The following is a 26,113-nucleotide window of genomic DNA, read 5'->3' on the forward strand; positions in this document are numbered from 1 at the left end:
TTTTGAAGAATTCGTCACTTGAGAGGCACTGAGACACTTTATAGCAAAGGGGAGATTTATCAAAATAAAGAGACACAAGTATTCATTATTTAGATGGACAAAGAGAAGGCTGGAAGGAGCTGAAGCATCTTCGTTTCGGCCTTGACTGAAGGCCAGAGGCCAAGCAACCTTCAGGAGACCTTGGCCAGGTCCCTTGGATGCCCTTCAACAAAACTCCAAGTCCCTTTTGGAAAGTGATGGGTGAAAATAAACAAGTGAATGATTCTTAAAGGTTACTCTCAATAAAATTGGTGGCTGGTAAGGGAGGAGATCAGGGTCCACCTTTCTGAACACACCGTGTGCCAGGCACCATGGCATCAACTGCCCGATTCTAGGACTCCAGTTGCATTGTCCCTGGACCCCACTAACCTTTCCAGGTCTCCATTTTCTCATGTATACAGTGGGAATAATAATAATATCTACTTAAAGTGGTCATTGTACAAAATAAAAGAAATAGCTTAAGTGCCTGACACATTCTAAGTACTCAATACATGCTAGCAATTTCACTGTTATTGTTATTATCATTTGATAATTTGATAATCTTTCATTTGATCTACTACTATATTTTGACTTGACGGATCTACTTTCTCCCAATGCAATAATTATCTGGTCTCTATTTTTTATACTCATGGCTCATTTACAGAGACTGTTCTTATAATCAGAAAAGGGATGTGCAGGATCCTTGGGTTAAGTTTCTCACCCTCCATCTTAGGGCTTTTTGGAAATGGAGTGGCTCTGAGAGCTGAACAGGAATGTCCTTCACAAGCATGTGACTGAAAAGCCCCCGGGACGCCCTGTGGGCAAGTCAGCACAGGAGAGGTCCCCACCGCAGCAGGGAAGATGAGCTAAGGCCAAGTGTCTCATTAGTCTTGGAGAAACAAAACAAAGGCTCAGCTTGTAAACAGAAAAGAAATCCAGGTTAGCTGACAGATACACATTATTGTCCACTGTTTTGATTAATTTCTGGAAACCTCTTCAGATGTTTTATGTTATTTTAATTATAGGGACTCATTCCGAAGTCCTCAAATCTTATTTTCTCTTTCCCCACCATTTATCTTTATAGGCAATTTCTCCGACATTTATCTTTATGGACAATTCAAGCCCTTCTTGATATATTTCGATTCCCAAAGTCTTCAAAGGCCACCATTTCTTCTTATTTGTGTTCCTGCCTCATACCCTTTAGCATGCTAATCTTTTGAAGTCAGGTATCAATTTTTTAACTTTTAATTTTGTCTCCAGTAAGTAATGTAAAGAGAAATACAAAGGTTAAAATAATACCTCTTGGGCTTCCCTGGTGGCGCAGTGGTTGAGAGTCCGCCTGCCGATGCAGAGGACACGGGTTCGTGCCCCGGTCCGGGAGGATCCCACATGCCGCAGAGCGGCTGGGCCCGTGAGCCATGGCTACTGAGCCTGCGCGTCCGGAGCCTGTGCTCCGCCACGGGAGAGGCTACAACAGTGGCCTCTTTGTGTATCGCAAAAAAAAAAAAAAAAAAAAAAAAAAAACCTCTCAAAAGCGTACGACTGCAAATTTCATGGCTAAAAACGGAAAATTAATAGTACCTTTTCCTCTTAACTCTTAATGTGGGAAACAGTTCTTGATTTCTGCATGTCAGTGAGGTCCTTGTAGGAAAGGATTTCATAGTTTTATGGATTCAACATCTAGAACGGGAGCCCTTCTCAGCCGGGACATAATGGTGCTATGTAGAAAACAGCCCTTTTAATGCACTGCTTTCAAATGGACTCCTAACAGCTCTGTTTTTCATCCTTTAAACGTTTCAAATTATCTGTGGGATGGACTGGGGCCATCAGGGAGAGGATAGAGAGGTGGGTAAGGGAATTTCTCAGGGTGATTTTTTTTTTTTTGAGATATTGTATCAAAGATCCTCAGACTGAAGGATGAAGGGGCAGGAGCAGAGCCTTCCTGCTCTTGCCCTGGAATCACCATGTCTTTCTAGAGGTGTCAGAATTCCACGTGGGAACAGGCCCTGAAGCTGGGGCGAGCAGAGAGGGGAGCCAGAGCAGAAGGAGAAGCAGTGAATGCACAGGAGCCACCGCTGAAGGAGCTCAAGGCTTCTCAGGATAGAGACGCAGGAGATTTGATGGTGGGACACAAATGTAGATGCTGTCATGGAAGAGCCCTCCAGCCCCCAGACACACAGACCCCCTGTGAGTGGGATGTATGTGTTGGTGGGTGTGAACCAGAGAAAACGAGCCAGACGTCATGTCATGGTTTGGTCAGAGCAAAGAGCAAGTGAGCTCAGGAAAGGAAGCGGTGAGGATGGATGTTCCCAGGATGTGCAGAAACTGCAGGGTGTCCAGGAGCCAGGGCTTCAGCTGGTGTCCCAGTCACACCCAAAACCCTTGGAGGCCACTTAGGGGCATCGCGTACACTGCTGGGGGGTGAGTGAACGGCCCATGAGCTTTTTTTTTGCTGTATGCGGGCCTCTCACTGCCGCGGTCACTCCCGTTGCGGAGCAAGGCTCCGGACGCGCAGGCTCAGCGGCCATGGCTCATGGGCCCAGCCGCTCCGCGGCACGTGGGATCTTCCCGGACCAGGGCACAAACCCGTGTCCCCTGCATCGGCAGGCGGACTCTCAACCACTGCGCCACCAGGGAAGCCCGGCCCATGAGCTTTTGGACTCAGATCAGGAGTATGAAGATGATGACGATGGTGACGACCATCATTATCGTGCCTGAACCTGGACACGTAATTTCAGAACAGCTCCGAGACGTGGGACTTAAGATTACTCTCACTTTACAAGTGGGAATGCTGAGGCTCAGAGAGTTTAGGACACGTGCCCAAAGCACACAGGCAATGAAGCCTGAGAGAGGATTCAAACTCACAGCTGTTGGACCCCAGAGCTCACTCTCCTTCTGCACCTTCACAGCTTTACCTGGATGTGGACCCTAGATTAAAGGATGAACATGTGAGAACAAGAGCCTCCTGCAAGCTCCTTAACATCGTGCGTGTTGTTAACTCCGCCTAGTGGGCAGGCTGCAGCCACCATCAGGCGTTAAATAAACAAGCACACACAGCATCCTGATATAAACATCATCCACCAGCTTTGACAGTCGCTCCCAAGCTGTGCTCAGGGCGCCTGGAGATGGGGGGAGACACCCAAGAAAGCAGCAGAAAGCTCCCAGATTGAGCCTTTGATCTCAGCAGGGCTCAGCTCGCATGCTCACCCGCGCACGCCTGGGTTAAGCAGCGCCTGCGGGATTAACACAGACACAGCTCAAAGCGCACCACCTGTGTAACTTCCAAATGAACACATCTGGTGCTGCCTTTGCTGTGGGTGGCAGGTTATGCTGAGGACCCTCACCCTTCCACTTTACTAGAGAGGGAATATTTAACTACCCATTTTACAGTGTGGGCTACTTCTCCTTATGCATAGTAATCCGGGGAAAACAGGAGCAGAGAAAAAAAATAAGAAAAGAGTATTTAGTTTTTATGTTTTGTTTTTAATAGATTTTTAACAATCAACAAATCCAGCAACCGGGCGCAGAGAAGAGGGCTCACCCTTTCGGGTCAGAAGGCCTAGGTCTGACCCGTTCTCCAGCCACATGACGCCACGCTTAACATCCTCGAGCCTTGGTTTCCTGATCTCTGGGTTTCCAGCCCATCTCTTGTTCCCATAACTTACTTACTGCACAGGTCCCCGCAGAACTGGCTGGGCAGATGCTAGCAGAGCAGGGCCATGTGTTTACAGGAGGGGACAAATCATGCAGAACTGATACCAGTCCGTGAGGATGAGGAAGGGGAGGGGCTTCAGGTGAGCTCTGTTCTCATGGCACCGCCCTACCCGCAAATCTGTGCCCCTTCCATTCTCTTCCTGTCTCCGTCTATGGCTCTGTCAGCCTCTCCACCACCCAAACCAGTAAGTGGGAGACTGTGCATGCCCCCCTCTCCCTCGTGCCCCCTTCCATCCAGCCTCACAGACCAAGGTCCTCCTCCAACAGGGCTGCAGCTGACTGATTCATCACTTCTCAGCTCCCTGCTGCTCACAGGGGTGGCTTGGCACCAGCCAGTGGTGGGAGAATTTACACCACGGAAACTGGCAAACCCTAACCCTCGGGTCTGTTTTCTTTTCAGAGAGCTGGCTTATCAGCACCCCCTTACACCCCAACACGACCACCTGAATTCAAGCTGTCATCATCTCTCACATGGACCACCATGCTAGTTAGCCATCTCCCTCTCCGACTCCTGCCCCTTCCAGCACACTCTCTTTACTGCAACTGATGAGGAATTTAAACCTAAATCGTGCTTTAACTTCCTATTAAACTTAGAAAAAAAGTCCAAACTCCTACCTCTCCTACTACATCTGCAGGATGGTCCTGTTTATCTCCCCCTCCCCTGGTTCCCTATGCCTGAATCATGATGGCCTCCATTCTGTGCTGGGCTGAGTACCTCCTGACCTCAGGACCTTTGCACATGGCCTACCCCTGCCTGGAACACACTCTCCAGCACTTTGCCTACAAGGCTCAAGTGCCAGGTCCCCACAGAGGTCTTCCTTGCCCAGCTTTCTAGTGGATGACCACATACACGTGACAGTTCACCTCTATTACTGACAATTTGGGTTAATTTATAGGACTTGCACAATCTGTAATTCTATTTGCTCATTTATTTGCTTACCTTCTGGAAATTCTGACACAACTGTAAGCCCCCAAGGATAGGAACTATGTTCACCTGGGCATCACTATAGCCTGTTACCATATAAACTCTCAAATCAATGTTTATTGAATGAATGAATGAATGAATGAGCATGTTCTCAGCAGATGTGAGAGACCAGGAGTTCTGAAGCTCTGAAAGCAAGCTTTCAGAGATTCCTCTGAGATCACATGGAAAATCTTGCATGTCTGTGGATGTTTCTTTCTCAGTGCCTTCAGACTGTTGTGCTCCGAAAACAGCAGCCTGCCGTGAAAACCATCACGGGGATAGTTTTGCTGGATCGTGATTACCTGAGAATCCATCTCCACCTCGCGCTCAGCGGCCCCATGGACCCTAAGCTCAGCCACATGAGCAGAAACAATCAATAGCTTCCAACAAAGAGTCCCCCTCCTTGTTTCCACAGCCTCTTCCTGCAAGTCAGCAGTGAGTTCTTTAGCTCTGCCTCGCTGTCTTCTGACACCTATGATTGTGAAGAGAGTGTGCAAGGCTCCCGGGAGAAACAAGCTTCGGAAAGACCTGCTGTAAGCAGTGGCCCCACCACAGCAGCGGCCTCCTGGTGCATCCGGCAGATCCAGTGAGGATCTGACACTCTGCAGCTGTCCCAGCTTCCAGGGGGCCAGGTTGGGGTCCTGACGTCCCAGGGGATAAACCAGGAGTCCAGGAGACACAGCATAGAGACAGCAGCTGTGGCCAGGCTCCACCATGGATCGCCCTGCCTCTTGGATCAATACTTAACGCCCAGATTGATCTCAATTGGTTTCTTCACTGAAAAGGAGCCGGGCCAGAAGTCGTAAACATTCCCCAGATGAAAGAGACAAGGAGGCAATGTGAGCAGAGACGCATTAAAAAAAACAAAAGGGTTTTCTCTAAAAATCATAAACTGTTTATAACAACAGCAGATAATGGAGTAGCATTATCCTCAGAATGCAGAGGTACCACTTAAATCTCTGCTGGGCAAAAGGTCCCCCACTACTAGGGATACATGTAGAACCTCAGCACAAAACCTCCTCTGTTGTTCTGATCTCCTGCCTCTGTGATTATGGAAACTGCAAAGACTTCGTTGGGGGTGGCAGAGAGAGCTCATCTATTAAACACCTTAAACACCTCTTTTTTTTTTTTTTAATTAGAAACAGTGAGAACAGGACCCAGGAGGGATTGATTATAATATAGCACCAGATGTGGGTGGAAGAAGAGAGAATGCATTTTCCCAAACAGACAGAGCTCCTGACCTGTGGGCCCCTGAGGCCCAGCTAGGATTCTCTCTGGACGGGGAAAATTGAGTTGTCTTTCTAGAATGTCCCCCCTTGATACATGTCAGGTCAATTTTTCCCAGCAGGAAATAAGATTTTTGCAATAATGCATTTTGATTTTAATTTATCTTTGTGAAAACTGGATACTCTGAGTCTAGACCCCCATAGTTTTGAATACTTGATGGGTGGGAGTGGAAACATGCGGCTATTTTAAAGCCCTTAGCAATTTTCTGAACCCCCTTTGGAAGGGAAGACTGCTCTTTTATTTCAGAAAAACAAAATAAAACAAAGCATTTCAATAAGCCTTTTGATTTTGCAAATAAGAAGCCAAAATCCTCTTCGGGAATGGAGAAATTCTCAACAAGAAGTAGTGAAATTGCCCTGCGTGACAATGTGAGGGGTACCATCATTCTGGACAGAATTCACCTCTGAGTTGATGGTGTGTCCTGGCAGATGAGCCTGGAATCGTGTGTGTGTGTGTGTGTGTGTGTGTGTGTGTGTGTGTGTGTGTGTGTGTGTGTGTGTGTGTGTGTGTGTGTGTGTGTGTGGTGGAGGGAGGCGGGATGTTTTTCCTTCTCTTGGTTCCAAAATACTTCCATTCATGGCAGGTGGGAGGTGGAGTCTTGGGACTGGTGGACTGGCTGCAAATACATGGTGTCAGGTTAAGGGTTAAAGAGAAGCACGTCTAGTGGGGACCCACTCCCATGGTGGAACTTGACTTAAAATCATAAACTTTGTTCAGCTTCTTCCTGTTCCTTCAAGCTTTCACTGAAGTTTTGGTAAATGTTAAAATAGTCTGATTTTAAATCAACTATACTCCAATTAAAAAATAGTCTGGGGCTTCCCTGGTGGCGCAGTCGTTAAGAGTGCACCTGCCAATGCAGGGGACGTGGGTTCGTGCCCCGGTCCGGGAAGATCCCACATGCCGCGGAGCGGCTGGGCCTGTGAGCCATGGCCGCTGAGCCTGCACGTCCGGAGCCTGTGCTCCGCAACGGGAGAGGCCACAACAGTGAGAGGCCCACTTACCGCAAAAAAAAAAAAAAAAAAAAAAAGTCTGATTTTAAGCCCATTTTGAGGAATTAGGGGAGGAGTTCAATCTACATTTAGGATAAAGAGACACAGGGAGATCAGCAGCCTTCTGGAGAAGGTAATTGCAAAGTGCTAATGATCTGTGGAAGTCCAGAGCACTGTTCCGAGAACAAGTAGAGTGGACATCACCAGATAGAATTCACATGCTCTATTCTCTGCCTTCATTCTCCTGGTGTCAGAACTTCTCTTTCCCGTCTGAACCCCTTTGCAAATCAGACTTAGCCAATCAGAATGCTTTATCCCAGTGCAACAGTGATGACTCAATCCTGGCCAATCAGAACCCTCCCTAGGACTTTCCCTGAAACCATCAGATGTTGGCTGAGATGGTTGCTGTAGCGATGGCATAAGCTTAGAGGGGCTGAGGGTCAGCTTTGGTCCCATAAGGGAGAGCCCATCTGAGAATGAAGAATGGCCAAGTTATTTATTCTTCTGGTTCCGTCTCTCTTCCATTGTTGCAAGTGGGCTGCATCCTTCTTCTGAAGCCACTGTTTCTGTCAGGTGAGCGCTCTGCACAGCAGGAGACCCGTACGATCCTCCTCTCTGGGTTCTGCAACTGCACCCTGCCTTTGCTCCTTCAGCCCTGGGATGGAAACAGCTCCCCACTATCATCAGCCTAGGATTTTCTCAACATGCTACTGTCGGGACATTATCTCTTTATTATATTCTCCTGCTTTCTCAGTTCGTGGTCTGTATCCTTCCTGAATTCTGATGGATACCAAAGAATGGAGAAGTTGGAGCCATTTGTGTTAAACTCATGATAAATGCAAGTTATCAAGTCCAGTCTTTGCTCACAAAGCCTCCTGAATCCTGAGAAGAAACCACATCTGTTTGGAGCCGCCTCTAAACTGTCCTAATTATGATGCTAACCAAGGTCTTGATTGCACTGCCTCTTAAAAACCAGGGCTGGGAAAGTGACATCAGTAAGATGGCAGAATAGAAGTTCCCCTACTCATATCTGTCCTCTCAGCAACAATAATATGGCATTTATCCATGGACAAAGGTGCCTTTCTGGGCGCTTTGGTTTCCAGGTAGGAGATTATGAAACCCCATGCAGTCCAAGAGCTGTTTCTTGAGAATTCAGGCCTACACCCAGGCAGCTGTGACTGTGGTCTGGACTACAGACCTAGAAAGGGCTCTATTTCCCTGAGGTCTCGGCTACAGACCTGTTAGTCCTTGGCTCTGTCTTCTGCACCATATGCCAAGGGACACCCACCTGTGCATTGAGTAATAAGCCCACAGACCTTGGTCTCATCTGTGGAACTTGAAGTAGCCAATAACCTGGTTCTAGTACCTCTCAGCCATACACCAAGATCAAGTGGGATTTATCTCTGGGATGCAAGGATGGTTCAACATATGCAAATTGATAAAGGTGACAGAATAAAGACCATATGATTATCTCAATAGATACAGATAAAGCAAGTGACAAAATTCAACATTCTTTTACGATAAAAACTCTCAACACATTAGGTATAGAAGGAATGTACCTCAATATAATAAAGGTCATAAATGAAAAACACACACCTAACATCATACACAATGGTGAAAAAAATGAAAGCTGTTTCTCTAAGATCGGGAATAAGAGTGCCCACTATCACCCCTTCTATTCAACACAGTACTGAAAGTTCTAGCCAGTGCAATAAGGCAAGAAAAAGAAATAAAAGGCATGTAAATCAGACAATAAGAAGCTAATTTGTTTATGCAGATGCCATGATCTTATATATAGAAAACCTTAAAGACTACACACACATACACACACACAAACTGTTAGAACTAATAAACAAATTCAGTAAAGCTGCAGTATACAAAATCAACATACAAAAGTCAGTTGCATTTATATACACTGACAACAAACTATCTGAAAAAGAAAGAAAAAAAGAAAGCCCATTTACAATAAGGTCAAATACAACAAAATACTTAGGAATAAATTTAACCAAGGAAGTGAAAACATGTACAGTGAAAACTATAAGATACTAATGAAAAAAATTGAAAAAGACATAAATAAATGGAAAGATATCTCATTTTTATAAATCAGAAGAATTAATCTTGTTTAAGTTGCCATAGTACCTAAAGTTATTGATAGATATATTGCAATCCCTATCAAAATTCCAATAGCATTTTTCACAAAAATATTTTTAAAAATCCTAAAATTGTATGGAACCACAAAAGACCACAAATAGCCAAAGAAATCTTGAGAAAGAAGAAAAAAACCTAGAAGCATCACACTTGTTGCAAAGCTATAGTAATCAAAACAGTATGGTACTGGCAACAGAACAAAACAAAACCAGACACAAGGACCAATGGAACAGAATTGAGAGCCCAGAAATAAACCCATGCATATACAATCACCTAGTGTTTGACAAGAGAGCCAAGAATACTCAATAGGGAAAAGACAGTCTCTTCAATAAATGGTGCTGGGAAAGCTGGATATTCACATGCAAAAGAATCAAATTAGACCCCGTCTCACACCACTCACAAAAAGTAACCAGAGATGCATTATAAAGATTTAAATACAAGACCTGAAACCATAAAATTTTTAGAAGAAAGCATTGGAAAAAAGCTCCTTGACATCAGTCTTGGCAATATTTTTTTTAGATACAACAACAAAAGCACCAGCAACAAAAGCAAAAATAAATAAGTGGGACTACAGCAAACTAAAAAACTTCTGCATAGCAATAGAAATGATCAACAAAATGAAAAGGCAACCTATGGAATGGGAGATAATATTTGCAAACCATATATTCAATAAGGGGTTAATATCCAAAATATAGATGAAATTCCTACAACACAATAGCAAAAACAAAAAACAAACAAAAACAAATAATATAGTAAAAAAATTGGTGAAGGACCTAAATAGATATTTTCCCGAAGGTATACAAATGGCCAACATGTACACGAAAAGCTGCTCAACATCACTAATCATCAGGAAAATGCAAATCAAAACCACAATAAGATATCACCTCACACCTGTTAGAAGAACCATCATCAAATACATAAGAGACAACAAGTGTCAGTGAGGATGCAGAGAAATGGGAAGCCTAGGCACATTGTTTTTGGGAATGAAAGTTGGCACAGCCATTATAGAAAACAGTATGAAGGTCCCTCAAATATTAAAAATAGTATTTCCATCTGATCCAGCAATTCCATTTCTGGGTATATATCAAAAGAAAATGAAATTGCTATCTGGAAAAGATATCGGAACGCCTGTGTTCACTGCAGCATTATTCACAACAGCCAAGACATGGAAACAACCTAAGTGTCTGTCAACAAGATGAAGAAAATGTGAGATATATATATAATGGAATATATTCTGCCATAAAAAAGAAAGAAGGAACTTCCGTGGTGGCGCAGTGGTCAAGAATCTGCCTGCCAGTGCAAGGGACATGAGTTCGAGCCCTGGTCCAGGAAGATCCCACATGCTGCAAAGCAACTAAGCCCCTGCGCCACAACTACTAAGCCTGCGCCCTAGAGCCCGCAAGCCACAACTACTGAAGCCCGCGCACCTAGAGCCCGTGCTCCACAACAAGAGAAGCCACTGCAATGAGAAGCCTGCGCACCACAACGAAGAGTAGCCCCCGCTCGCCGCAACTACAGAAAGCCTGCGCGCAGCAATGAAGACCCAACGCAGCCAAGAATAAATAAATAAAAATAGATAATTTATTTACTTAAAAAAAAGAAGGAAATTCTGCCATTGTGACAATACGGATGAACCTTGAGGGCGTTTGTGCTAAGTGAAACAAGTCAGACAGAAAAAAGAAAATGCTGTATGACCTAACTTATATATGGAAACCAAATGAGGCAAACTCAGAAACAAAGAATAGGTTGCCAGATGCTGGGAAAATGGGGAGATTTTGATCAAACAGTATAAACTTCAATTATTAGATGAATAAGTTCTGGGGATTTAATGTACAGCATGGTGGCTACACTTAACAATACTGCACTATAATACTGCACGTAAGAGGTGCTAAGAGAGCACATCTTAAATGTTCTACCACAAAACAGAAGAACGTGAAGTGACGGATGTGTTAACTAACCTTATCACGATAGTCATTTCACAATATACACGTATACCCAATTTCCACACTATACACCTTAAATGTACACAGCGTTATCTGTCTATCATATCTCAGTAAAGCTGTGTGGTGCGGGGGGGAGGGACAGGGCTGCCCGTTGAGCTCCTGCTTACTAGCGAGCAGTAGCTGGTGGGTAAAGAAAGTTCCTCATCTGTCAAAATTAAAACACTACTGTAGGGGCTTCCCTGGTGGCGCAGTGGTTGAGAGTCCGCCTGCCGATGCAGGGGACACGGGTTCGTGCCCCGGTTCGGGAAGATCCCACATGCCGCGGAGCGGCTGGGCCCGTGAGCCATGGCCGCTGAGCCTGTGCGTCCGGAGCCTGTGCTCCGCAACAGGAGAGGCCACAGCAGTGAGAGGCCCGCGTCTGGCAAAAAAAAACCCACTACTGTAGCCAGCGCCTACCTGTAGACTCTCGTCAAGCACATGCATTAACTCAGCCCATCCTCATAACTCCTCATCACCCCCATCCTGTAGGGTGAGCAAACTGAGGCCAGGGAGACTGAACAATCTGCCCGTGTGACTCAGCTGGTACCTGACAGAGCCAAGATGCTCCGAGCCTCGACGCCTACGCTGGCGGTCTCGCCTGCCTGAGTCAGGTCCCTACTCTGATCGGGTCCAGTCAGAGTAAGGGGCTGGCAGCTGAAAAAGACTTGATTCCTAACTCCTCTCAGACATCCTCATTTAACTAGGCTTGGGACCAGGAACAGTTTGCAGGGCTCAGTAAACTATGGCCCGTGGTCCAACTTGGTCATCACCTAAATTTGAAAAAAGAATTTATTGACGTGAATGTTACCTAACATAAAATTAACCGTCTGAAAATGAACAATTCTGTGGCATTTAGACAATCCGCAGGTTGCGTGACCACCACTCTGGTTCCAAACATTTCTGTCACTCCAAAGCAAAAACCCTATACCGGTAAGCAGTTTCTCCCCGTCCCCGCCTGTTTTTGTAACTAAGCTTTATTGGCACACAGCCTCACCCTCTGTTTACGTATTATCTATGGCTGGCTTTGTGCCATAATGGCAGAGTTGAGTTGATACAACAGAGACCTCATGGCCCATCTTTTCAGTCAAGCCGAAAATATTTACTGTCTGGTCTTTTACAAAAAGGAGGCCTGTAGAGAAATTATTTAGAGCAATAGCTTTGACGTGGGTTGGAATCCTAGCTTCTCACTTTGCCACATGGCCTTGGGTGGGATCCTTCACCTCCCTAGGCCTCCCTACCCTTCTACATAAAACGGGTAGCCAACCTGTGCTCCGCATGCAAAGCACTTAGCACCTTCCTGGCACGTAGCAGGCAACCCCCATCAGTCAACACTACAACCTCGGCATTTGTGCCCTTATTGGATCTTCCAAGCTCCCCCGGAGGCTGGTAAGGAGAGACCCTCCCCCACACTTTACTGATGGGGACGGGGGCTTGGAATGGATCGGGGCTTGCTCAGGTTACAAACTGGCGACAGCACAGCAGAGGGTCTTGGGCTCATCCCCTCGCTGTCCACAGGGCACTGTGCTCAAGGCCAGGGAGCAGACAGAAAGAAAATCAAGCCCAAAGATCAAAGCTCAAGGCCTCCCAACCGTGCCTGGCTCTGGGAAGCTCATGAGCCCATTCGAGCATCGCAAAACATGTGCCTTGAATTCTGGAGTGGTTTCAACTCGTTTCCCAAACCCCGTGGATTTCACTTACAGAGTGTCCACCTTGAAGAATTCTGGCCTCCTCGAGGTGGAGGCGATGGAGGGAACAACGTGTTTTTACTTCATCGGTGCCCTGGTCTGGCAGCGTTCCTTCCTCCGTGGTCACATTGGCAAATTAAAGCCCTCCAGAAAACAGCCCCGCTCTGCCAGCTCCGTGCTGAGCTGGCTCTCGCCCTGTTTGAGGTCTTCAAAGCCACTCTCAAGCACATCATTTACATCCTCTCCCGGGGCCTTGATGTCTTCACAGGGCAACTGCTTGGGATTCCAGGGTGAAGCCGGCACTTTGTGAAGTTCCGGGGAAAAGGAGAGTCCAGCTGGCTCTGCAGAAAGCCGTGTTACAGGGAGTTAGCACAGCCCCACAGTCAGAGGCCTGCTTCTCACCAGCAAACAGAGGGAAGAACAGCTGGGAACTGGCTGGTTGATACATAACAAGGGTTATTTTCACAGCATCTGAGCCATGGCGAGGGCTGGAGGTGACTCCATGGAATTTGCCCTAAGAGATAAGCAAACCAGAGAACTTCACTTCTGCCTCTGACCCTTCCCTAGGGGTGTGTGCACACAGGAAGGTAGGAACTGTAGTACTTTTAAAAGTTTGCCTTACAGCCAGAGGTGCTGGGTCTTGATTTACACTCAGCGAGCCTCTTGCGTCCTCGTCAAGGGACCACACGCATAAGCGGCTGGCCGGCTCGCTCTTGGAGCTGATTTAAGTGCTTTAGGAGTTCAAGGTATAAAAGCCGTAACTTTGATTCTCTGACTAAGAAAAGCACACAGACTCCACGTTCCTCTAAATTTCCCTGTAAAGACCCCGGTGGGGCTTTGCTGACATGATTTGTCTTTATCCAGCGCCACACAGGCAGGCCAAGGCAGGTTCAGAACCACAAGTCACCATCTGTGGCTCACATACAAACAGGAGAGACCATAGCCTTGTGCTTGGTGTGACGGAAGGCAACGTGGTGGCCTCTTTTGCGGACTCACGGGTGTGAGACGGGGCAGCCGAGCTACTGACAGGGCGCAGAAACAGACACTCTCAGCGCTCAGGTCACCGCTGCGTTCCTTTCCCTGTGGCTGCTGTAAGGAACCGCCACAGGTGAAGTGGGCTGGGACAGCAGAAACTCATTGTCTCACTGCTCTGTGGTCCACAAGTGCCGGATCATGGTGTCGGCAGGGGTGTTTCCCTCTGGAGGCTCCAAGGGGGAACCCATCCCTTGCCTCTTGCCCAGTTGCTGGCGGCTGCCTGTAGCCCTGGCATCCTTGGCTTGTAGAAGCACCACTCCAATCTCTGCCTCTGTCTTCACACGGCCGTCTTCCCTCCTGTGTCTGTGTCTCAAGTCTCCCTCTCTCTTCTCTTCTAAGGACACCAGTCATTGGACTTAGCGCCCACCTTATACTCAGGATGATCTCATCCCAAGATTCTTCATTGAATTACATCTGCAAAGACCCTATTTCCAAATAAGGTCACTTTCACAAGTACCAGGGTTAGGACTCAGACATGTCATTTTGGGAAACAATATTCAATCCACAAAGGGATATATTAACCACAAGCTATTGTACACAAGCTCGTTTTCCTGTCCTCTGAGAAAAGGATATTTGCTCTTGAAGAAATGCAGCAACCATGAGTGGAACAGAGGAACTGAATTCCAGGCCAGGAGTGAGCCCGGGCTGGGTCCTCCCGGCCCTGCAGCTTTCCAGCTGTGCGACCCCTGGCTGGCCACCAGTGTCTTGATTTGCACGGTTCAGATACTAATAGAAAGTAGCCAATAGGTTTGCCAGGAGAGAAGAGAATCCAGGGTGGTGTCCAGCAGAGAGTATGGTCAGTAGCTGCTGGCTGTTCTCCTTGTGTTCCCGCCATGGGGAGGCGACGATGGGAAGGATGATGGAAGTAATGATGAGGTAATCTCTCAAACCCTCCTGTTTATTAGCGGTGAGGTCTTTGATTTTCTTTCTGATCCGAGTTAATCATTTATTCATGAGCATTTGAAAATTAGACACAGGCTAATTGAAAGCTCATCAGAAGAATGGGTTCCACACTTCCCACTAATTCCCAGGAGGCTGGGTGTTCTGACAGGCAGTGGTAAGTGGGGATGGGCAGGTTGGCTCTGCAGACGTGGGTGAGGAATGAACAAGCTTAACCCCCTCAGGTCTGGGTCTCTTCCCCTCCACAAGGGCTCTCTCTCAAAATCTGCCCCCTGGTTGCTCCTCCCACCCTCCTAGAATCCAGAGGTCACGTTCAAAATAGCCAACAATGGGCATTCAGAATTGAGTAGGGTTGCCAGATAAAACGCAAGGCACCCAGTTAAATTAGAGGTTCAGAAAAAACAACAACTATTTTTCAGCATACGTATATCCTAAATATTACATGGAAATAATTATACATAAAAATTCGTTGTTACCTGAAATTCTGATTTCAGTGAACCTTCTGTATTTTTATTTGCTAAATCTGGCAACCCTAAATGGAGCTCAGCCAGAAACAATCAGTACATCCCTGCTGAGGGTCCTAGAAGAATGCGGCAGATCACTGTTCCAGGTATGGACACCTCCATCTCTCCCATCCTGCACACTCATCTCAATCACTCGTGTCACTCCCCCATTAAGAGATGGAATCTAACACCCCTTCCTGTGAATTGAAGATGGTGGTGGGGGAGGGGGGCTTGTAACTTGCTTATAACCAGCAGAACGTGGCAGAAGTGCCACGGTGTGGCTTCTGAGGCACGCAGATTCCATGTCACCAGCTGGGACACTTGCCCTTAGAGCCCTGAACTGCCGTGTAAGAAGCTCAACCACCCTGAGGCCGCCATACTGCGAGGAAGCCCAGGCCAGGCCACGTGGAGAGGCCACGAGCAGGTGCTCCAGCTGAGAAACAGGATTCCTATCGTGGTCCCAGGCAACAGCCAGCACAGCTGCCAGCCACATGTGTGAGAGGCCTTCAGATGACCCCACCCCCAGCCGTTGATTCACTCCCAGTTTTTGAATCCTCCCAGCTGAGGCCTCAGACATCATGGAGCAGAGACTGGATGGCCCTGATGCGCTTGGAATGAATTTCTGACCCCAGGCTGTGTGAGAAGAACAAAACTACATTGTGAGGTGGTGTGTCACACAGCAGAACCAAGGGTCAATCACGCCTCTGGTTGTGTCCTCCTGGGCACCAATTCGGGTTACTTTTCTCCTGCATAACAAAGTTTCATTCTGAACTGGCCCATGATAGGCAGAATAAGAGTCTCCCAAGGATGCGCACATTCTGACGCCCAGAACCTGTGAATATGTGTCTTCACATGGAAAGAGGGATTAAGGTTACAGATGGACTGAAGACTGTCAAACTGATTTTGAGACAGAGAGATTACCCTGGATTATCTGGGTGTGACCAGCATAATTACAAGGGTCCTTATAAGTAGAAGGCAGAAGCAGAAGGGAAAGAACCAGAGAGACGGCACCTTGCAAGGGGCTCTGAGCACTGACCACTGGTGTTGACTTTGAAGGTGGAGAAGCGTGCCATGAGCTGAGGAACATGGGTAGCCCCTAGGAGCTGGAAAAGGTAAGGAAACGGATTCTCCCCTGGAGCCTCTGGAAGGATCACAGCCCTGAAAACACCTTGGCCTGTTTCAGACTTCCGACCTCTAGAACAGCGAGACACTAAATCTGTGTAGTTTAAAGCCACGGAGTTTGTGGTGATTTGCTACAGCAGCCAGCGGAAACAAATAATAGTCCAATGCCATTAGAATTGCAGATAAAGAATGCCATTTTAACTATAATTATGTCCATGCAAAAATAACCCTTTCCATTCCCCCTCTCCCTGGAGATTGACCTCTACTTCCTCACCTGTAGCCAGCACTGACTCCCTTTCTGGTCCAGGCTGTCCACTAGACATCAATGCCTGCCCCAGGCTCCTTCCCTCTCACTTCTGCCTCCCCTAAGGTCTCCAGTTCTTAATGGGCAAGGAGCTGACCACCTACGAGGTGGCCAGTTCCTCTCACCTGTCCCCTGCCTTTCCTGGTCACCTGCCTGGCTCCTCCCACTGTCTGCTCATGATACTTCACTGCTCCCAAGAGTCTCCCACAACAACCATTCATGTCTTCTGTATTGTCTTCCCAGTTTCCAATAGCTCCTATTCTGACCATTTCCATTAGCTCTTGCTCTGTTAAGTTAGGGGCAAAACATACAGTCTCACAGGTTGACTCCTGACAGTATTTTGAAAGCAAACTAGAGTCCCACTCACAGAAAAATAAAACATAGCTCCCAAGAACGTGCAAGAACAGCTTAGTTTGTCGGGACACAACAAAAGGCCTAAATTGCACTAAGCAAACCCACCAATAAGGTGGTGGTAAAATACATGTATCCCCAAAATCCATAGGTTGAAACCACTTGGGTTCCATCTTTCTGGTTTCAACTATAAATGGGGAGAAAGAGCTATTTTCAGACAAGCGGTCCATTCACTATGAACTTACTCTTAATTCAGTCTATAAAAACGTAAAGGGATGAAATAGTTTACAAATTCAGCTGTTTACGCGTAGCAGTAATTTACTGAGATGTATGGGATGAGACCTCACAAGGCACTTGCTTCCCAATCTGCTTTCCATTCCCTCATGCCTGCTGAAAATGGACATTAAAGGTCAGTTTCAAAAAAATGGTGGTAAATAGATCACCCAGACTGAACACTACCAAAGACTCCTGTAGGGACTTGTCTTATATTATTTAACATTTTAAGCACAGTTGCCGGGGTTAATTAGATTTCTGACCCCGAAAAATTTTAAGTGCCTCTGATGACTTACTTCCAACTGATAATTTTGTGTTAGAAACAGAAAAAGAATAACAAATAGACAGTGAATAAATACATTCTTCAAATCCCTCTTATGAGTCCAGAGAATATATTTCTGAAACTTAATTAAATATCAAGATGTCCACAAGATCTATAATAAACCACTTTGCAAGACCTCTAAATGTCAAGGAAAACACATTTTACACGAAACAGCCCCTCCCCCCGAGTAGATCTGTGAAGAGTCAGGACTTTTTTTTAAAACCTGCAGAATCTACAAGTACATATTTTATCTCAAAAGTACTTTTTCAAAGACTTGGGAGTAGCTACTTGTTTGCAGTGTGACAGCACAGAAGGTATTTTAATTTATTACACAGTGGTTCGCACCATTAGTTTCAGAGATATGCCAGAGACGGCTTTAAAATAATGCAAGAGCTGTGGTGTTAAAGCTTAAGTTGCTGAAACTTAGTAAAAGACGATAAACAATCACTTTTGGTCGCTTTTCCACTTTCCCCATAAAGCCAGGCTAGGTCCTCAGTGATGCTCGAGACATATGGAAAAGGAGGTGGTATTGGGGGGAAACAATGGAAAACAAAACAAAACCATTTGTTAGCCCAACAGCCTTACCACCTTAATAAATAATAACGTCTTAGTGCATTTTTAATCTCTCCTCTTGCAAGCAGGACAAAGTCTCTTTTGCTGCCAGCATGTCTGTCACACGTCTCGGACACTTGCTGATGTCTTCAGAGCAAAAAGAGAGATAACACTCAGAGCCTTTGGCAGCAGTAGATTCTAACAAGAATTTTGCAGTATTGTCTAGTTTGCCTCGATCTCTACTGTACAGCGCCTGCTATTTACGGCAGTACTGCCGATTTTACATTCACTTGTGGTGTAAGGTTGTGGCCCAGGACCAGATGCAGGGGATCCATCTGCCCGTTAACATTTGAGAAGCATTTGTCTAAAGTAGGAGTTGGCAAACTTTCTGCCAAGGGCCTTGGAGTAAATATTTAGCTTTTGTGGCTTCTCAACTCTGCCTACAGCCTGCAACATCCGTAGACATCCTGTAAGTGAATGGGCATGGCTGTGGCTGTGTCCCCACAAAACCCAGTATTTAGAAGAACAGGTGATAGGCCAGCTTTGTTCCATGGACTACAGTTTGCTGATCCCTGGTCTAAAGTAAAATAAACCTATTTCATTTTTTTAATGTGAATTTTTTAGAAGAAAATGTTGAGAAAATAGTAGCTCGGGATTGTAGCCATCCAGTGTGATGCTGGCGAATGTTCAATGACTGGGCCCCCTGGGGGTTAAAGAAGCCCCAGCTTGTAGCGCGTGCAGATTTCCCTTGGGTCAACGCTCCCATCTTTTTCAAGCTAGGAACAAATAGCACTGAACACAGATGTGTTAGGGTTCTCCAGCGATACAGACCAATAGGATACACACACACACATGCACACGCGCGCACACACACACACACACACACACACATATGTGTGTATGCGTATCCTATTTATATCCTACTCATTTATCCTATTATATGTTTATATTTATCCTATTTAAGACTCATGATGAGGGATTGGCTCAACGCGTACGGAGGCTGAGAAGTCCCAGGACTGCCACTCAAGCTGGAGCCCCAGGAAAGTAAGTGCTGTAATCCTACCCTGAGTCTTAAGGCCTAAGAACTAGGAGATCTGAAGTGTACATTCCAGTCCAAGAGCAGAAGACCAATGTCCCAGCTCAGTCAGGCAGAGAGAGAAAATTCACCCTCTGCTTTTTTGTTCTATTCAGACCCTCAAGGGCTTGCATGAGGCCCATCCACGTAGAGCGGAACCATCTGCTTTATTCAGTCTTCAGATTCGAAGGCTAATCTCTTCTGGAAACAGCCTCACAGACACCCCAGATTAATGCTGTACCTGTTTCCTGGGCACCCTGTGGCTCAGTCAGACCTAAAATTCACCATCACTGCAGAATCAGGAGGAGATGACACAGTCAGCTCTCTCAAGCCATGCAAAGACCTGGAAGGCACCTCTACTGGGTTGAATATGGTCCCCAGCACATCTTGTCCACCCGGAAACCCAGAATGTGACCTCACGTGGAAACAGTCTTTGCAGATGTAATCAAGGTAAGAAGAGGTCATATGGAATTAAGGCCCTAATCCAAAGATTGGTGTCCATACAAGAAGAGGGAGATTTGGACACCAAGGCACACAAAGGAAAGATGATGTGAAGACAGAAAAGGGAGAAGCCAGGTGAAGTGGAGGCAGAGGTGGGAGGGATGCAGTACAAGCCAAGGAACTCCAAGGGCTGTAAGCAACCACCAGAATCTAGGACAAGGCAAGGAAGGATTCTTCCCAAGAGCCATCGGAGAGAAGATGGGGCTGCTGACCCCTGATTGCCGACTTCCAACAGCCAGAACCGTGAGACAGTACATTCCTGGTGTCTTAAGCCGCCCAGTGAGTGGTAATTCATCATGGCCACCCCACAGTGGGACTCAGTGCCAGGTCACACAGGTCACACAGGTCACACAGGCAGTGAGTGTCAGAACCGGCACTGGCACTCAAATGTGTCCTATCAGACAGCCCGTGTCTTTAGCTATTTGACTACGTGGCTTCTCAGAGAGGATGGCAAAGCGGGTGCCATTCATCCCGCCATGCTTGCGTTGTGCATTGACAGTGACTTCCCAGGTGAAGGCCTGCAAATCCTCTGTCGGTCAGTCCAGGACGTCCACGCACCTTGAGCTGCACGGTCAAGTCCACAGGGCACAGATGAGCCCATCCCTGTGCTGCCAATGGGCCACACCTCCACATTCAGGGTGACCTCAGAACCTCCCACATCAAGTTCCCCTCCAGATTTCCCAGAGAACAAACATCCCTGCGTGTTCAGCTGCTGGAGAAAAGCAGACCGCAAACATGAGCATGGCCACCACTGAAAGCATCCCTGAGCTGAGGGAAATGCTCCAGGGAGCTGTGTCTCCCGTATCTCCCTCCCTCGGAATTTTATTCTAAAAATCCTCTGCCAATCTTTTCTTTGTAAACAGGGATGACTCCTCTTGCTTTCTCTCCCCTCCCCATTTCGTCCCAGGAGATTGGCTCTGACAGCTGTTACTTTGTTGGGAAGGCAAGAGGAAGGTTAATTAGCTTTTGTGACCCGAGAACTCTCAGGGAAGATGTCAACTGATTCACTTGCCCCTCAAAGCTTGATACGGTTGGAGGGGCAAGGTCCAGGAAGCAAGACGGGAGGCAGGTTGGGCTCCCAGTGTGGTGGGCAGGGTGTCTGTAGGATGCTGTTTCCCTGAGCAGTCCAGGCCAGTGAGTCCTCCTTCACGTGGGTCTTGTCCCCTGGTGGCCCTCAGCCCTCCAAGCCAACCCAGGACACTGCTTGGGACCAAGACTCCCCCACGGTCATAGAAACCATCCCCCAAACCTATACAAGTCACAATCGGCTTCCTGAGTATCTGAAAAGCATGCCACCCACACAGCTCTCCACTGGGTACAGGAAGTCGAGGCAGAGGCCTGAGGTCTGCCCAGCCCCGGCCTTCTAAGTTACCAAACTTCCAGAACCAGCCGCCTCACTTAGGAGCTGGTTGGAAATGCAGACTCCCTGGCTGCATCCCAGACCTGCTGAGTCAGGATCTCTGGGCACAGTCCGCATCTGCTCAGACATTTTGTGTAATCTGGATGTCGTCTGAAGTTTAGGGAGCCTTGCTCAGGACCACCCTGCTCCCTGACTGTTTAAAGCCCGGCAGACAATATATCACCCCTGGCCCCGGAAGATATGTCACCGAGATGCAAGCTGGTGATTGGTTGGAAAACAAGGTCTCCATTGCCTTCTCTTTTATAAATTGGTATTTCTCGGCAATTCCCTCCTGCAGTTCCAAAAATCATCAAACCTGTGGAGTGTTTCTTCCTGACCAGGCTTTGCAGGAGGTTTCCCTCGACTAGCTGACTGTTTAGAATGTTCTGCTCGCCATAATTACAAATGCACGGTGGCAGTCACACATGCATTCCACCACAGCTGCATGCTGGGCACACAGCTCTTTCTCCCCGCTTCCCACTGCCCTGCCACCATCTCCCCCTTGGACGACTCCTCTCCCCGCCCCGGGACAGCAGCAGGAGCTGCGTCTCATGCCATCTGCCCATTTCCTGCTGAGGGATTCAGCTCGCCACACGTGTTTACCTCCACCAGGGCTGTGAGATTTGCTTACTTTTCAAAATTATGTGAAAATACCAAATGCAGGCTTGGGACGGCTCTCTGTGCCCACCCTGCCAGGGACCTTACAGAGTCAGCTGCAAAGCCAACAAGTGAGGTGACGTCCTGTTTGGGTTAAAAGTCCAGTTTTCCCCACGTGCGATGAGAAGAAATCTCTCCCACATCATGTTTTAACTGGAGATGCCTATAGGAGCCTAGACAGTAACCGTGGGGAGACAATGGGGGCTGGATTCAGATGTGGCTTGTCTGGGGTAGGCACAGCCCGTGGAGGCAGGAGCCCTCTGGGGTAGGGGCTGGGGAGTGGGGAGGGGGTGTCCCTTTTCCCTGGACTGCAAATGAATAGGACTAGAGGCCGGCCCACCGTGGAGCCCCTCACTTACATGAGCTCCTCCCAAGAACTAGGGGACCCCAGCAATGTGGTCGTGTGGTCACAGGCTCTTGAGGAACTTGCAAGGGGAAGATATTTCAACATCACTTGGTTCAAACCACCATCTGTTCTACCCTGAAGTCCCTCCATCGTGTTTCCCTCCAGCTGGATGGTTTGAAGAGCTTTGGCACTTTGGGGACGCATTCCTTTAGGGCTCGGTGGTAGCTTTGTACGAAGCCGCTGCCAGGCTGAGTTCCACCGTGACGGCCGCCCTGGAGCAGCGATGCTTCCAGGAGCAGCCCTGCCACCCTCCACGCCAGCTCTCCCCACACAAGGAGTCTGGGGCCAGATGATGCACCGTGATATGAACATGCCCGCTATGCCCAGCACCCCAAGTACACCCGCAGACAGAGGAGGAGAAACAAGGCTTAGAACGCATGGAGCCAGATGCTAGATGGGGGAAAATTCTTCTTATCACAGCAAAGTTACTATAAGGAGAGGACTCAGTTCTCATCAGCAGACAGTCAAAATGCATGTTCTCCCAGGAACTTGCTGCATGTATGCAAGTGTCAACACGCCATTCATTTTGTTGATGGGATAACACAGAATTCATCAGAAGCCTTGTGTCTATAGGACAAAAACTCATACAACACGACGGTGAGTATGTCTGTGTATCAATCTGCATGCTGTGTGCAGTCAACTATCCGTAATTAAAAAATGCAATAAAACAAAACACTTTTACTCAGCCCCACTAGAAGACACGTGGAATTACCTTTCTATTCTCTCTGTGGAAAATAGTACCACAAAACCTTTGCCACATGAAGAGGCAAAAGATATGTGGCAGAAAACTATTATATAATCAGGAAACTAATTAATAAAAATATTCAATAATTGTATAGATTTTGCAACTTTTTTGAAATACGACATTTTAGCATTTAAATAAACTCCTTTCCTAATTCATGTTGTGTGTGGAATTTTGTGTTCTTTTTAAATTTTAATAAGAGCCCTACAGAACCTGGATCTGAAAAAATTCATTCATCCACATATTTCTTCAGCAGATACTGACTGAATCCCCACCACAGCGCCAGGGCACAGCAGGGAAGGAGAAAAGCATGTCCTCGCCCTCCTGGAGTGTATGTTCCACTGGAGGGCACAGATGGTCAACATGTAAACAATACATGGGACAGCTACAGCTCTGGCCACACTGAGCTGGCCAGAGGGGGATGAATGGAACTGGCCAGGGTGTGAGGAGGGCTACTTTAAATAAGGTGGTCAGAGGAGGCCTCAGAAAAGGCGAGTTGAAGCAAGAAGGAGAACATTGGGAAGGGACCACACAGGTGAGGAGCTGCACAGGAGCATTCCAGGAAGTGGGAGCAGCATGTGCAAAGGTCCTGAGGTCAGAGGGAGGAGGGAGTTGCTGTGTTCCTGGAAGAGGAAGAGGGTCCACAGGTTAGGCAGGTGGCAGTGAGGGATGGGTGGGGGAGCTGAGCTCATGAGCGCTGCCAGGAGCCGCTGGTGCTGGTGGTCAGAGCAGGCACATCCGCACGCACACACGGATCCTGCACGAACCTGACCTTGATGAAGGGGATGAGGACTCCCATGTGCTCCTCCTGCAGGTTTCCAAGCCCTTCCTCAGCCTGGTCTAACTACACACATACTCCCTTCTTGACCACAGAATTCCTGTGTAACCCTGGTGCTGAGAGATAAGGCCTGCCGAAGCCAGAGGAAGGGCCTTTCAATTAAACATCTTTCGTAGCAAATGGGAGACAGAGCCTTTAATGTCGACTCCAGCTGGTGCAGTGAACGGAACACCAAGCAGAAACGCGTGATGGTTTGGACACTTCCTCCAAATATCAAAGCCAAGTGGATTCTTTTTCAACTTTGAGACACCAGTCCTTCTCCAAACACAGCCTGCCAATGAAAATCACGGCTTTCCCTCCTCTGGAGAGTGATACAGAATCAGCCGCTTTGTATGTATGTTTATGCTGAGCAATTTCACATGCTTCTTCTTTCTCTTTGGAAGCAGGGACCCAGGTCCTTTGCTGGTCTGGTATTCAGAGAACAGGCACAATGACCATTCTCATTGGAAGGGGCGATTATTCGGAGGGGCCAAGAGAACGAGATTTATATGACATTTCTGTTTTCCCAGCAGCTTGAACGTGAAAGAATGTGCTCTGAGCATCTCAGGGTGCGGCAAGTGTCATCTAAATAGCCCGCCATCCATGCAGTGGGGGAACGTCACCCCCGCAGGCCCGCCCCCAAGGTGTGGAGTCACCCTTCAGAGAGGAGAGTTTGGTTCCTCTTTATAACATGGTGGTGACCATGGAGGAAAAGAGCGGGCTGATAGTAGCTCAACAGTGGCTGTCACAAAAGGACACTGGCAGGGGAAACACCCCACGCAGTCCAGCTGCAGTTTCTGCCCACCTCGCCCTTCCACGGACACGCTGGGTTCATCTGCTACAGCACAGGTTACCAGGCCTTCGTGGTCTCTGTCCCACAGACCCTGAACTCCGAGAAGACGGGAGCCATATGCTGCCTGATTCTGCACAAAGTACCCCCAACACACACACAGTACCCGGCGCGTGGCAGGAAGGAAGTGACTGTTGAGTGACCGCCCTGAGCCAGTACCCCAGCTCCTAGACAGAGAAAAGCACACACAGTGCTGTGGATCAAAGATGAAGTTCCGGTGTCTGTAATGCAGGCCCGGAGCGTCTGCTGCCCATGACTCGCCTGACAGCTTCCCCCAGGACCACATGAACATCACAGGCAGCTGACCGGTGCCCCTCTAGCTCTGAGTGCACACACTAACGGCATCAACACACGTCAAATGGCCAGTCCAGCTGCCGGTCTTATCCAGGCAAATCGCCATGAGCAACACAACATTTGCGGGAAGAAACTGAGCTTATCAATGCAAGGCCCACTGGACCAAGGATGCGAGACGCAGCTGTGGACGGGTTTGGACCTGCAGGACAGGTGTCCTGAGAGGGCGGAACTGCCACGGGGAAGGGAGCAGGCTGCCCACCCACAGGTGTCCACACAGAGCCACAGCCCCTCACCTCTCCATTGGGTAGAAATCCATCCGTATTTATTGGTCCTGACAAAGCATATTCTCATCCATCGATCCAGTCCTTGCAGTCAGAATCGATCAGGAACAAAGCCCAAGTACTCCTGTTCGCCAAGGGGTACTGCCTGGTCTGTGGCTTGGGCAGACTCATGGACAGAGAACCTGAAGACTGTATCCCAGGATCAGAGTGTATCCTGCAGAGGAGCCATCAGGGCAGGCACGACTCTGGGTGCTCAATCCATGCCTGCAGGACGGGCCTTCTTTCACTCAAGGAACTTCTTACTGGGTCCCCACCGTGGGCCTGGCACTATGCTTTGCACTGGACACACGCCGACGAGGGGCCTGCAAGTGTGTCCACACAGGACAGAGGAAGGGAATTAAGAGAAGACGAATTTGTTGGCGGGGGCAGGGGGGCAGGAAAGGCCTCTCTGGGGAGGCAACACCCAAGCTGAGGCCTGCAGAAGAGAAGGAACAGTCAGGTGGACAGCACAGGACCTTCCAGAAGCGGGGGTGAGGGGGGAGCATGTGCAAAGGCCCTGGGGTGTGTGTGTGGAGGGGAAGGCCCTGCGTCTGCTGAAGGATCTGGATGGAGACCAGTGTGACTGTAGCACCGGGTGGAGGTGAGCTAAAGGGAGACACAGGCGAGGCGGGTAACTACGAGCGAGGCCACAGGGGCCTTGCACAGAGGTGCCATTCGGTAGGTGCCCAGCTTTGACAGGAGACTTGGGGAATAAAAGGGGAAGGCATTTGAGGTGCTTTTCAAGCTTCCCACAAAAGTCATGTTTACAGAGGTCCTGACTGGGGCTTCATCAGGGGCAGGGAGCCCGGTGAGCAGACCTGAGCCTGGCTGGCTGCTGTGTATTTCACGTGGTCTCCTCGCCCGGTGATTGGGCCCTCGGTGCTGGGCATGGGTTTCCCTTCG

This window comes from Delphinus delphis, chromosome 15 (genome assembly GCF_949987515.2).
Source record: "Delphinus delphis chromosome 15, mDelDel1.2, whole genome shotgun sequence".
Taxonomy (NCBI): domain Eukaryota; kingdom Metazoa; phylum Chordata; class Mammalia; order Artiodactyla; family Delphinidae; genus Delphinus; species Delphinus delphis.